The sequence below is a fragment of the Schistocerca cancellata genome, chromosome 4 (genome assembly GCF_023864275.1).
Source record: "Schistocerca cancellata isolate TAMUIC-IGC-003103 chromosome 4, iqSchCanc2.1, whole genome shotgun sequence".
In the NCBI taxonomy this organism is placed as follows: Eukaryota; Metazoa; Arthropoda; class Insecta; order Orthoptera; family Acrididae; genus Schistocerca; species Schistocerca cancellata.
In genome coordinates, this window is record NC_064629.1 from 437,862,320 (window position 1) to 437,875,027 (window position 12,708).

At 41.2% G+C, this 12,708-nt stretch overlaps 1 long non-coding RNA gene across 1 annotated transcript in view; it reads left to right on the plus strand.

The window, feature by feature from the left end:
• The first annotated feature begins 8,960 nt into the window (after positions 1-8,960).
• LOC126185147 (uncharacterized) overlaps positions 8,961-12,708 on the plus strand; it is a 94,036-nt gene continuing 90,288 nt past the window's right edge. The window contains exon 1 of the long non-coding RNA XR_007536960.1: positions 8,961-9,068. This is a non-coding gene — a long non-coding RNA (uncharacterized LOC126185147). The remainder of the gene's footprint in view (positions 9,069-12,708) is intronic.

The window sequence follows — 12,708 nt, forward strand, 5'->3', positions numbered from 1 at the left end:
GTTTGAAGCTTTTGTCCAATTTGTTGCATTAATTGTAATAACAATGCACTGGTGTCTGAAACATGTTCCTCAGTGCTATTCGGCAATGCATTTGAACCGGTAATATTCGCAGTTTGAAAAGCAGAAAATGTGTCTTGACTTATTTGAGAAAAGGGTGAGGACGCAAAACCTGAATCTACAGTATTTGCAAGATTGTGTCCTGTCATTTCGGATTCCTGAGGCAAGCTGTTGCCGACCGATCGATCGATAATGCTTCCCTGTTCACTAATTGTTTCACTGTCTACACCATTGTTTGCAGCCCGCTCCATTTCCCTATGTACAATTACCAAATTACTACTTTGAACATTAGTTAATTCATTACTCGGTGGCGCTAACACACTGCTTTCGTCTTCACTGTCATTTCTCAGTTTATTTTAGAGCCTAGTATTACGTTTTTCACACGCCATTATTGTCACATTATTTCACACGATAACACAGAAAAGCACAATTTGAAGAGCAAAAATAAGAGAACACATTAACATAGGACTGAAAATAATATCTCGTTAATTATAAGCGCAGCTGCGAAATACTTGGTGCAAATCTACATGCATGCCACAACTGTTTTACTGTACAACAGTGGAAGGCTGCAACTACAAAGGAGATTCTCTCTACAATTATGCGCTAGCAATAAACAAAATCTACACTAATTACACAAACTACAAGAAAAAATCAGAAGATTCCAGTGAGGTATCCAGGCAGGGTCGCCATATGAAACGTCCCCTTAGAACAATTTCTGAATTACTGTGCTGATAAACCTCTTACATTATTTGCTTTTGAAACAGCTGAGCAAAACTGAAAGTACTCAAACATTCACTAAAGTGACACACAATATTTTTAGCGCAATGCAATCTGACTTTCAGAAATCCCTACAAAAGAATGGCCCTGACTAACATTAACCTATGCGTTTCACAAATCGCTTACCTCACAAAAATCTTGGTTACTCGAACTACTGCAATACAGCGAGCGCCACTACTGCCAGCTAAATAGAAGATTCAAACTACGGAAGGCACTAACTACTAATAGGCATAGTTAGCAAATGAAAGATTTTGATAGAGAACAAACAATGTATTTACCTTAATAGTGTTGAAAAATCATAATATACATAGCAGTTCATAATATCCAGTATTACAAATTTCAAAACTCCGCCACCTCTCTCCCCACATCCACCACTGCTGGCGGCTCACCTCCAACTGCGCAACGCTACGCGCTGTTCACATCCAGCTGCCCAACACTACAATGGCAGACAACAGTGCAAACTAGCCACAGACTGCACACAGCACAGCCAGTGATTTTCATACAGAGCGCTACGTAACGTTGCCAATAAGAAAACATAAACAGTCTACTTACAATATATAATCGTTCGGCTGGATAATGACTAAGGAAATTATGTGCTGCTGCATGATTATAGGCACAGCACTGAAAATAATAATATTAATAAGTGTAGTACTTGGACTATAATGAGAAACAAAACACAAACAAGGTTTGATATTATATATACACATTATTTATTTAAATATCCTACATCAGACGTAGTATTTCAGATAATCATGACTCCTTCTTCGTCGTCTTCTTTGCACCTGTACAATATTTCCCAAATAACGCTTTTTGATATGTAATAAATTCCATGCGCATATCCTTCAAACTAATGGGCACCTCACAATGCTCTGGTTTTTCACATGAACATTTAATCTGTTTCTCCTTTGGCTCTGTGTTGATGGAGAAACGTAGGTACTGTTCCATCAAAATGTACACTATGCAAATGTAGAAAGTTTACATCATTGTATGTGGAGTCTATGCTTGATAACCATTAACTCTGTCTCTCTAATGCAAGGTGAATGCAGTATTCACACAATGTAAGCTCGTAACTGAGGCGAACCATAGATCGACACACTTGTCACCCGATTTCCCACTTAATGCAGAGTCATCTCGCACTGTTGTAATAGACAGTGTCGCACCAGTAAAGCAAATGTCCAGTGGGGTACGAGCTGGATAATACACTGTTGTCATCTGCTGACTGATGTAGCATTCTGCATGACATATTTCGTCCCAGTCGAAATTTGAAATAGGCGCTTTAACACCCATCTATGCATTTTCAATTTCTATCCTCACATGCAAGCCCCAGTCATGATGTGGTTCTGTACCCACATTTACATGTTTCATTCCACTAGGAGTTAAATTGTATGTAGAACTGAAAAACCTGGGCATACTTGGTGCCTTCTTATTCACAGAATCTGCACTCTTGTCCGTGAGCTACCACAGGGATGTTATGCTTTTACAGGTCGCATGTCGGTGACCAGTACTGACATCCGTCTTGCTGTTTAGAACCACCAGCAGCGTTCTAGATGTCAGGGACAGGCTGAGCATCCTCATTACCCAAATCAATAAGCAAGAGTGTCAATAACAGCTCCTTGTCCTGCTCCAACATGTGGGCAAAGTGTACTATAGGGTCCCATGTGGTTGCTACGGGTTCAGAAAGACTGGAGGTTGCTGCTGCTGCAGGTAAAGAGGTCAGTGCAGGTCTCGACAAGATGGTGGCTTTGGTTGCTGTGGATCCCGATGCGGCGGATATCGGCATGTTGGTGGTCACCACTGCGGGTCTCGAGAGCTCGAAGGCTACTGCAGAACAAGAAGAAGGAAGTGTCACATACTGACCAAGACACTAAACAATCAATAATAAGGCTAACTACAGACAAAGATGTAATATGCGATTCTTACTTTTACACTTCTTCCTGTTCTGCGGGACTGTGCTGGATCTCGACTGCTGCTGCTGACACTTCATGGTTCTTCTGCTGCTGCTGTCTGGCTGAGTGAGTGAGACTGAGGCTTCATCGTATTTCTTCCCATAAATGACATCTCGACGCCATTCGACCAAGTTCGTTATCCGATAAGTCCTATCTCAGTTACACACAGTTACTCAATACTTTACCCACAAACATCCACTTGTCCATTATCTACAGGTAGTGCATGACGTTTTCTGCAGCAGTGAATACTTTCTAAACTATTGATGTGATAGAAATATGACTCGGTTTGAGTTATTCTTTCCGGGATCTGTTACGTTTTATGATTCATCCTAATCTATAGAAGAGAAGGTTTATCAGTTTTGTAATTGTTACAGTCAGCATATACTAATACACTGCATAACACAATTAAAGGATCACTTTTTCGAAACGTCCTAATTGTCTCCCACTGCGACGCATAAGTTAGAAATTTGGCTCAAAGTTGCCTACGATCTTCCTCTGTAATTGTACAAAAGCATGTCGCAATGCGCCATCACCATCGGGCTCGACGCCGCTTCAAACAGCATGGTGCCAACGCGTGCGGGAATAGGCCATGGCTCAAAAGCTCATGTGAGGTGTAACGTGGGTTAATGATGTCACATTGAAACCAAATTTCACCAAAATTCGTCCCATTGTCACTATGGGCGTGTCACACGACGGGAAGGTCCTCTTACCCACTTTTCACGCCTTCTTTTGACACCTCTGCGATGCAGGTCAGAACCAAGACTCCCAGAGTTAAAATCACGGAGTTTTCTTATGAGTGGCAGCGGAAGACGTTTCAGACACACCACCATTCAAAATTGACACGGAAAGGCCTCGGCGGGGGGGGGGGGCGGGGAGGTGTAAAGCCCATCGATGTAATCACCTCTTTCCTTGGGGCGTTGCTTACCACATATTTCTCGTTCGTAAAAGATAGTTGTGTGATGAGCAACAGGACGATGTTCTTGACATCATTTGACACTGCTGACACCCCTCGGACTATTCAAGCCTTCTCCAACGACATCGTCGTCCACCAACCCCACTGAAAGTGACCGCACCCCTTTGGAGTGCAGTGCGACCTCAACTGTTGCTCTGGTGTACAGGATGGAACAACTAGGAACCATTAAAGACCATTCGACGAAATTTCAAAGCGTTCCGAAACAGCAAACGGTGCTTCTGCTTTCTCACCCCTCCCAATTTCTCGCCCTCCTGTAGCGCTTCCACTGCGGGGTGTGACATTGACACATATGGGAATAAAACGGCAAAGCGTCCCAAGACCCACTAGTTCGGCAACGCACTCGGTGCCCTCCACGCGATTTTGCTGAATGCTTTCAAAATGTACCTGGACAGAGACAACCTGTGAGGAAGTCCTAAGCGCACGCAGACAGGAGGTCAACTAATAGGCTCAAGGGCAGCAGCGTAACTTCCCTGCACGAGCCCAGCACTCTCGTTATAGGGGTTCTGTCTGTACAAGAACATTTTAAGGTACTCAACAACGATGGCTGGGTGGCACCAAATGTGTTGCCAAAGTAGGTGGCCTTAGAGGGATCTTTTGCCATTTTATTCACCCCTATGTGATTACGCCATAGGAGGGCACGAAATAGAAGAGCCGAGGAAGCGTAAGCACTGTTTGCTGCTTCGGATCACATTCAAATTTCGTTCGAATGGTTTTGAATGGTCCCCAGTGGTTCCACCCAGTAACAGCAGAGCGGAAGCTGCGGTCGCACTGCATTCCAAAGGGATGCGATCACATTCAATTGTATCGGTAGCTCACAATGTCATTAGAGTAGGGTTGATTCGTCTGGAGTCCTCAACAGTGTCAATGTTTGTCAAGAACGTCGTCGTGCTGCTCATCGCACTAGGAACTGCCGTTTTAGACCGGAAAATGTATGAGATTCAACGCCCCAAGGGAAGGGATTGTTTCATTGACGTCCTTTATACCAACCCCTACGGTCTTTTCGTGTCGGTTCTTAACAGCGGTGTGTCCGGAAAGTTTTCCTCGGCCACCCATTAGGTAACATCGTGATTTGAAAGTTGGGCGTTGCTGTTCTGACATGCACAGCAGAGGTGTTAAGACAAGGATTGAAATGTGGATAAGAGGGAGTGTGACGACCTTCTCTTCGTGTATCACGCCCAAGGTGGCATTCGGCAGAATTGTGGTGAAACCTGGTGTCAAAGTTACGTAATTAATCCACCTTAGCCGCGCGGGATTAGCCGAGCGGTCTAGGGGCTGCAGTCATGGACTGTGCGGCTGGTCCCGGCGGAGGTTCGAGTCCTTCCTCAGGCATGGGTGTGTGTGTTTGTCCTTAGGATATTTTAGGTTAAGTAGTGTGTAAGCTTAGGGACTAATGACCTTAGCAGCTAACTCCCGTAATATTTCACACACATTTGAACAATCCAGCTTACACCTCACACTGACTACTGAGCTCTGGGCTTTCTTCGCATGTGTCGACACCTTGCTATTTGAAGCATCGTCAAGCCCGAATATGAAGTCACAGGGCGCCATGTATCAGCACCATTACAGAGCAAGGTTGTGATTGTTGAGCCGCCGGCCTGGGTGACCGAGCGGTTCTAGACGCTACAGTCTGGAACCGAGTGACAGCTACGGTCGCAGGTTCGAATTCTACCTCGGGCATGGATTGTGTGATGTCCTTAGGTTAATTAGGTTTAAGTAGTTCTAAGTTCTAAGGGACTGATAACCTCAGTAGTTAAGTCCCGTAGGGCTTAGAGCCATTTGAACCATTTTTATTTTTTTTATTGTTGAGCCGAATTTCCAACTTATACGTTGCAATGGGATACAATTACGATGTTTCGAAAAAGTGATTTTTAATTTTGTTGCACAGTGTAGCTATGATGCTACTGACAAACTGAAGGCCTCAAACACGGCCAAACGATTCGACTCAGATTTGGCAAGGTGCTTGTCTACAACCCAAAACGAAAAACTCTAAGAGATTTTGGCTCAACGCCCCCCGCTATCGTTCATGACGGGCAGTCAGCTCAGAATTAACGGTATCGATCGATAATTGAAAACTGAGTATTGTTCAACAATATACATATGGTCTGCAAACGATTATTTTCCTAGAAATCGAGAAAAGAAACGTTTGCGACTGCCGCTGATGTAACCATATGGTAGGGGCTGTAAAACGAATGTGCTGCTGGTGTCGCGACCAAGGTATATGGCTCGGAAGCATAAAACCTGTATTTGATTCCCAGCTGCCTTCTGTGCTTTTTTCTTGTTGTTTCCACTTTTTCCACGTCGAATCTGGTAAGAATAGGAGGGTTAATGAGGTAAGTAAATAAATAGTGAATAACAACGAAGTAGACAAATAAATTTCTCAAGCGACTAGGGTTAGTAATACATTAAAACTTTACTCCTCGGTGTATGAAAACAGTTTAGAGTGATTTTGCTGCGAACACGAGCATTCGGCGTACATTACAGCATAAAGCAGAAAAACCAACCCTATTCGCAGTTAGTAGTGTACATGAAGTAAGTACTTCCAGCCTTTATCGTCCTACAGTCTGAAGAATATTCATCAGCGTAAAATGAGAAATGGAGGCCCGGACAGTAATGACAAATGCGATACATGTTATCACTTTTACAATGTATGCAATGATAATCTCAAGGTAAAACACTTAGACTGAGATATTTTTGGACAAACATTTTGGTATCCATTAAAGTCTTCTATAGATAAAATATGGTAATTTTATTGTGGTATTGCACAATCATAGATGTATAAAAGACGGTCGAGGAATATTTTGTGCCACAGTACTTCAACGTGTTGTAGTTCGTCAAAGAATGTGGTCGTCAATGGAGACCGCACTTGATGGACTGTTATCATGCTGCAGATGTACTCACGTAAGTCAGGTGATCTTAATGGTCAGAGAACTAACGGTTTATTTACGAGAGTCCATTTTGTAATACGAGAAATTATGAAGCGGTAGACAATGCGAATATGGGTTTGCGATTGGACTGAAGGCAACGTAGCAGACAGGATTCGATACACTTTACTTAACAGGAAGAAAACACCACATGTGAAAGTAGCTTCTGGTGTGCCATTACTATTGATGACACGCTGACAAGTCAACATTATAACCACTGCCCACTACAAGACTGAATGACACCTATTGGCATTACAGGTAGGTAACGAGGCGAGGAAGTGTAGCAGAGACGAATGAGGAGTGATTCTGGCCACCCACGATATGAGTCGCAAATGGGGAAATCCACCGGCATTAGCGACTTTGACAAAGGGTAGAATTTTACGTTCCAACCTTTGGTAATGAGCATATTGGAAATAGTGAAGCACATTGGCTGTTGGCGTAGAAACGTCATGAGTAAGTGTGGTAATTGGTTGAAGGACACTGGAACCGAGAGTAGGGGACAAGTTGTTGGATATTCATGCCTCAACACAGAACGTGAATTCTGGAGACTTGGCCGTCGTGTAAAGGAGAATAGGTGGTGATCTATTTCAATTATGGTGACAGAACGTGTTGCTGGTGCAGGCCCACGTTCTTGAGAGCACATTGTTCAGTCCACAGTGTTGAACATGAGACTTCACAAGAGACGATATCTACGTTTTCCCATGTTCACCCAACGATATCGTCACTTACGGTAGCAGTGGGTATGGGATCATCGAAACTGGAGCGTGCTTCAATGGAAACGTTCACTAGGTCGGATGAATCACGGTTCATGTTACACAGAGTTGTTGGGCATGTCGAGATACGACGTCAGCCAGACATAGGGCCGTTAAAAATATAAACCACATCACCGATGCAGGCTGGTGGAGGCAGTATTTTAGTGTGGGGAACGTTCATCTGGGCTTTATTGGGATTTGTTTTATTAACAGAAGTCACCATGACAACTGTGGACTGCGAACACGTTATTGCAGGCCACCTTCACTCACAATCATGCCTGACGTCTTCCCCAAGAGCAATGACATTATCCAAAAGGATAACTGCCCATATTACAAGGACAGAATCGTCCCACGACAGTTTGAGGAGCAGGATAATGAACTCACGTTGCTATCTTGGAAATCATATTACTCTCATATGAAATAAATGATAAACATCTGGGTTGCTACAGGCTCAAAAATGGTTCAAATGGCTCTGAGCACTATGGGACTTAACTTCTAAGGTCATCAGTCCCCTAGAACTTAGAACTACTTAAACCTAACTAACCTAAGGACATCACACACATCCATGCCCGAGGCAGGATTCGAACCTGCGACCGTAGCGGTCGCGCGGTTCCAGACTGCAGCGCCTGTAACCGCGTGGCCACACCGGCCGGCGGTTGCTACAGGGTTTCAGCACCGGATCCACAGTCTACTGCCCAGTAATTTACGAGAATTACGTGACCTGTGTGTAGACGCCTGACACCACGTAACACCAAAAACCTGCCAATGACTTATCGAATCCATGCTACATGAAATCACTGCTGTGTCGTGTTCAGAGGTGCACCAACTCGCTATTAAGTCGGTGGTCGTCATGACTTTGCCCATCAGTGCGTACATATATGACCTGATAGATAATGTCAAAGACATAGTGAGGCTGATCGCACACGAAACTATTGCACATAGGGAAATCACAGAGCCTGAAAATTATAGGGAATGAATGAGGAGTAAGTTGTAGACAATTTAAATTGGTGGTAGAACCTCATCCTGATGAAATGCAATGTTTTTACGCACAAATAAGCGGAAAAGCTCTTTGAAATTCAGTTTTCACAATTTGCGATTAATGTTTCTAGTGCAATACATCCCGTTTGTTTAATGCCTCATCAAGTGCTTAAAAACATGTATAATGATAATGCTAAGCATGGAACAATAATTTAACCCTGAATTTAGGATTATTGATTCAAATTCCTATAAAGAGAGTTCATATTTTGTTTATAATACGCTTTTAATCTCCTGTTGTAAAGATTATCACGAAATTCATTCCATGGGTTACTCAGAGCAACGAAGACTGAATTGTGGGGCAATCAGTACTGTTGATTCACTGCTCTGTTTTGATGTCGAAAGGTCTGAGCGGAAGGAAGTTTGCATCTCAAAGCTACTGAGTCATATACTGCTTGCCAGTAATCAGGCAGTCGGTCACGGGCCTGTACGAGTCTTTGTCATCAGCGTAGTGGGAGGGGGAATGGGTGAAGTCCTGGGGCAGTCTGCCGACATTCCACAGACCTTGTGCTCGTAACATTCAGTTCACTTCAGTCGCCTGCGTATAACAACGGGATAGAGCAAACGACTTAGAGGGCCTTTGGATCTTCATATATTTACTCTCTTGGTAAGTACAACAGAAAATAGTCGTAAGTCAATTGCCGTATGTGTGCTTATGATAGCAAAAATTTGTGACTTAAAAAAAAAAAAGCGTCAGAGTGCCTTACCTGTTAAAGAAATAAATATCAGTTCATCAACAGTGCATGGAATCATCCACACGTTTATGAAACGATCACGTATTTGATCCAACCGAATTTATTTTTTATTTATTTATTGTGCGGCCAGTGATCATTCGATTCTATGAACACCTTCCAGTCTGTGCACGAGATACATACTGGAATTGTGTTCTTGCCATATGGGAGAGTATGAAGCGACATCAACAGCTTCATTGTTCTCTCGAATACCTCATCCCTCTAAGTATCAGTAAAGTGCTGAAAAATGATGATGGTTTATTTCCTATAAAAATAGAAGGCTTTATTTTATATATTATAATTTGTTTTCATTTTAGGTCCACAGAAGAATGCAATCTTGTATGTCTCAACCAGTAACAGTTCTTGACAAAGAGGATTTGTTGCCCTCACATAAACAATAAAAAGGACATAACATGTTTTAATTTCCTCGTTTGTAGAATATAATTTTAGTCATTGATTCGTAATGGTAGTTCATTAGATCACATTAAAATTATTTTTTTTCGTTTTTATGAATATCTTTTGAGGCATCGTTCAGCAATAATGAATACATTTGCAGTTATAAATGAAAAGCACAAAGATGTAGTTGTTCCACGCTATACAGTAGGACATTTACAATTCTGTGCTTTTCATCTGTAACTATTAAGTTCTGCTACCAGGAAAACATGGAAGAATCAGTTAATACTGATATATTGCACACTGAGATCTCATTGTGACTCTATAATTCTTTCCTCTCAATATAACAAACCCAGCAATTTGAAATTTCTTCATCCAACTTATATTGCTCAAGCTTACCAAATACTTAAAACAGACAACTGTTTTTGAAGGAAACCTAGCAATTTTTCACTTTGTAGAATTCGTTACTATAATTCCATTGCCAGTTCTGAGGAGCTGTGATTATAGCGTTTTCCAACATTAACAGTAAAAAATCTTTACAGAAATTGTTTACATAGCAAACTAATATAAGAATCATATTGTCACTTACATATTTCAGCAACCTGTCTCGTTTTAACCTAAACTTGTGTAAATGTAAATTATTGTTATGTACAAATTTCGGTGTTGTTTCCTGCATACTATAAGAAAGTAGAGTTTGATAAGTGAGAAATTCAGGAATGAGCCTGTGTCTAACAGCGAAGTCAGACTATGACGACAATACCCAGTTGCTTTTCTGGTGGAATATATGGTAGCATTGCTTTCTAAGTCTATGTAGGACAGTACTCAAAATTTTAGCAATTTCTACTACTGGCTTTTCAGTTGAAACCAGTTTCCGTTGTTACACTTGTTATTTCGGAAAGTAGGAGTACAATCAGTTGTTGAATTCTAAATTAGTTTATACTCATCGAAAAATGCTTGATAACATATCCATCAAGACTTTTTCTGTATAGCTCCAACACATGGTTTTTATGTTTACATAAAAATACAGAATAATACTCTTTTAAATGGTTGTCCTAATGCAGGGAGGTTAAAGAAAATCTGAGCTTCCTGTGTGAGGAAATAATGTAAACGACATTTTTAAGTTATTCAGATTTATAAAAAAATTACACACTTTTAATTAGTTCTCAATCAACCTCTTGTGTGGAAAAGTATTATTACAATCCTAAAATACCCTTAGCTTATTTGTTAACCTATGAGTAATGTATCGGAATGAGTGGGGACCTAATAACTACCTGGCTATATTGATACAAGCTTGTTGTGATTTTCGCAGTTGTCTTGATGCATAAGAGAGGATGGTTCCTTTGACACTGACATAGCCGATCCCTTCCTTATCCTTGTCTTACCTGAGCTTGTTCTCCGCCTATAATGACCTCATAATTGATGGGGCATCAGATTATTATCGTCATGTCTCTCTCTTGCTTCTCTCTACGAAAATGGTCTCAGTGTAATGATGGTTTGAGGTGAATGACTACAAGTAGCACCAAGGAAGTCATCCTTATAGACCTGTGTAAGTCCATGTGGATGGTCATGGATGAATAGTATGTATATTCACCGAAGATTTCTGTGTGTTAGTTGTAGGTAACTTTCTCATACATGTTTCGCAAGCCGCGATATGGTCGCTGATTAAAACAGCGATCCAGAAAGTGTAGAATAAATTTCATTTATTTCCATCAATGCTCACAAAAGTTTCGTCCTTTGACTACCGGTTTTTGTCAGCGATAACCAACTTCAGATACGTTTTATAACATGTCCTAACATAGTAAAAATATTCTTAGCTGATTTATTAACGTATGAATAGGGTAGTGGAATGAATGGGCCCTAAATAACTACCTAGCTAGACTGACTAGGCTTGTTGTGATTTTGCAACTCTCTTAATGCGTAAGAGGGGATAGTTCCTTTTATATTGACATAGCTGATCTTCCATTAGGAAAAGTTATAAAGCAGATCTGAGGATGCTCTTTGCTTACAGAAACCAATAGTCTAAGGATCAAACGTTTTGTGATTAGTGACGAAAAGAAAAGAAATTTATTCATCCATGTTGTCGGGAGATAATAGGTTTTACTTCTTGAAAAGTGAATACATATATATTGCCTTCTGACTTATAATAAAGAACAGGTTCTCTGTGGTCTGCCGTCTAGTCTACACGACTTCTACACACTCTTCTCTCTCTCAGAATCTTTGGATGGTACATACATATGTGGCTGGACATGTATCACCTCCATGAAATTTTTGGCATACTATATTTGATGACGTAATGCTTCTGGAGGTTGCTGCAAGATTTTCGTTGGAATGAGGTAACAATTCTTTTATTTTTAGGGTACAACATCCGATAGTGGACAAGAATGTACGTTTTAGCTTTTGGACATAAGTGGCTCAACAGTACTGACGAGGAACATTTTGTATGGTATTGTGGTCATAGATTATGCACAACGAAACGTTTCAGCAGTCTGACTTTGACACGACCCTAGTTTCTTGATAACACTCCAACATACTTCTTCCTGTGAATGACACGACAATGTATTTGACCAAGTTGGTTAGTCCACTAGCGGTATGGCTATGGGGATTTTGGCCAACACTTCGTGTGTCAATTGCTAGTCATCACTGCAGTCACCGAGAAGTCCAAGATGGCACTGGCGGAAAAAAAAACAAGATAATGTTTGTGAAAAAATTAAAAAATATAGATGGTGGTGGCGAAAAATGTAATAAATGTAAAAACGTAATAAATTCGAGATGGCGGAACTGGTCCAGATGTATGTACTTTGCAGCATCCTTCTTACATTACAGTCCAAGACTGCGTCATGTCCAAAATTATTCGATTATTTATGAAAATACATAAGCTTCACCTAATTTGCATAAATTGGCACTATGTTCAAACGATTTGAATTTTTTATGTCATGTTCCATAGCAATTATAAAACAATTATGTGAAGCAGTATTTCCACGTCTAAAGCATGTAAGCTTAGTCATCAAACCACACTCACACAAACACACACACACACACACACACACAGACACACAGACAAACACAGGTTACTGCGGTCTTAAGCCTTTCGGAGGCTGTCTTACTCGTGGTGCAAAGAAAAAA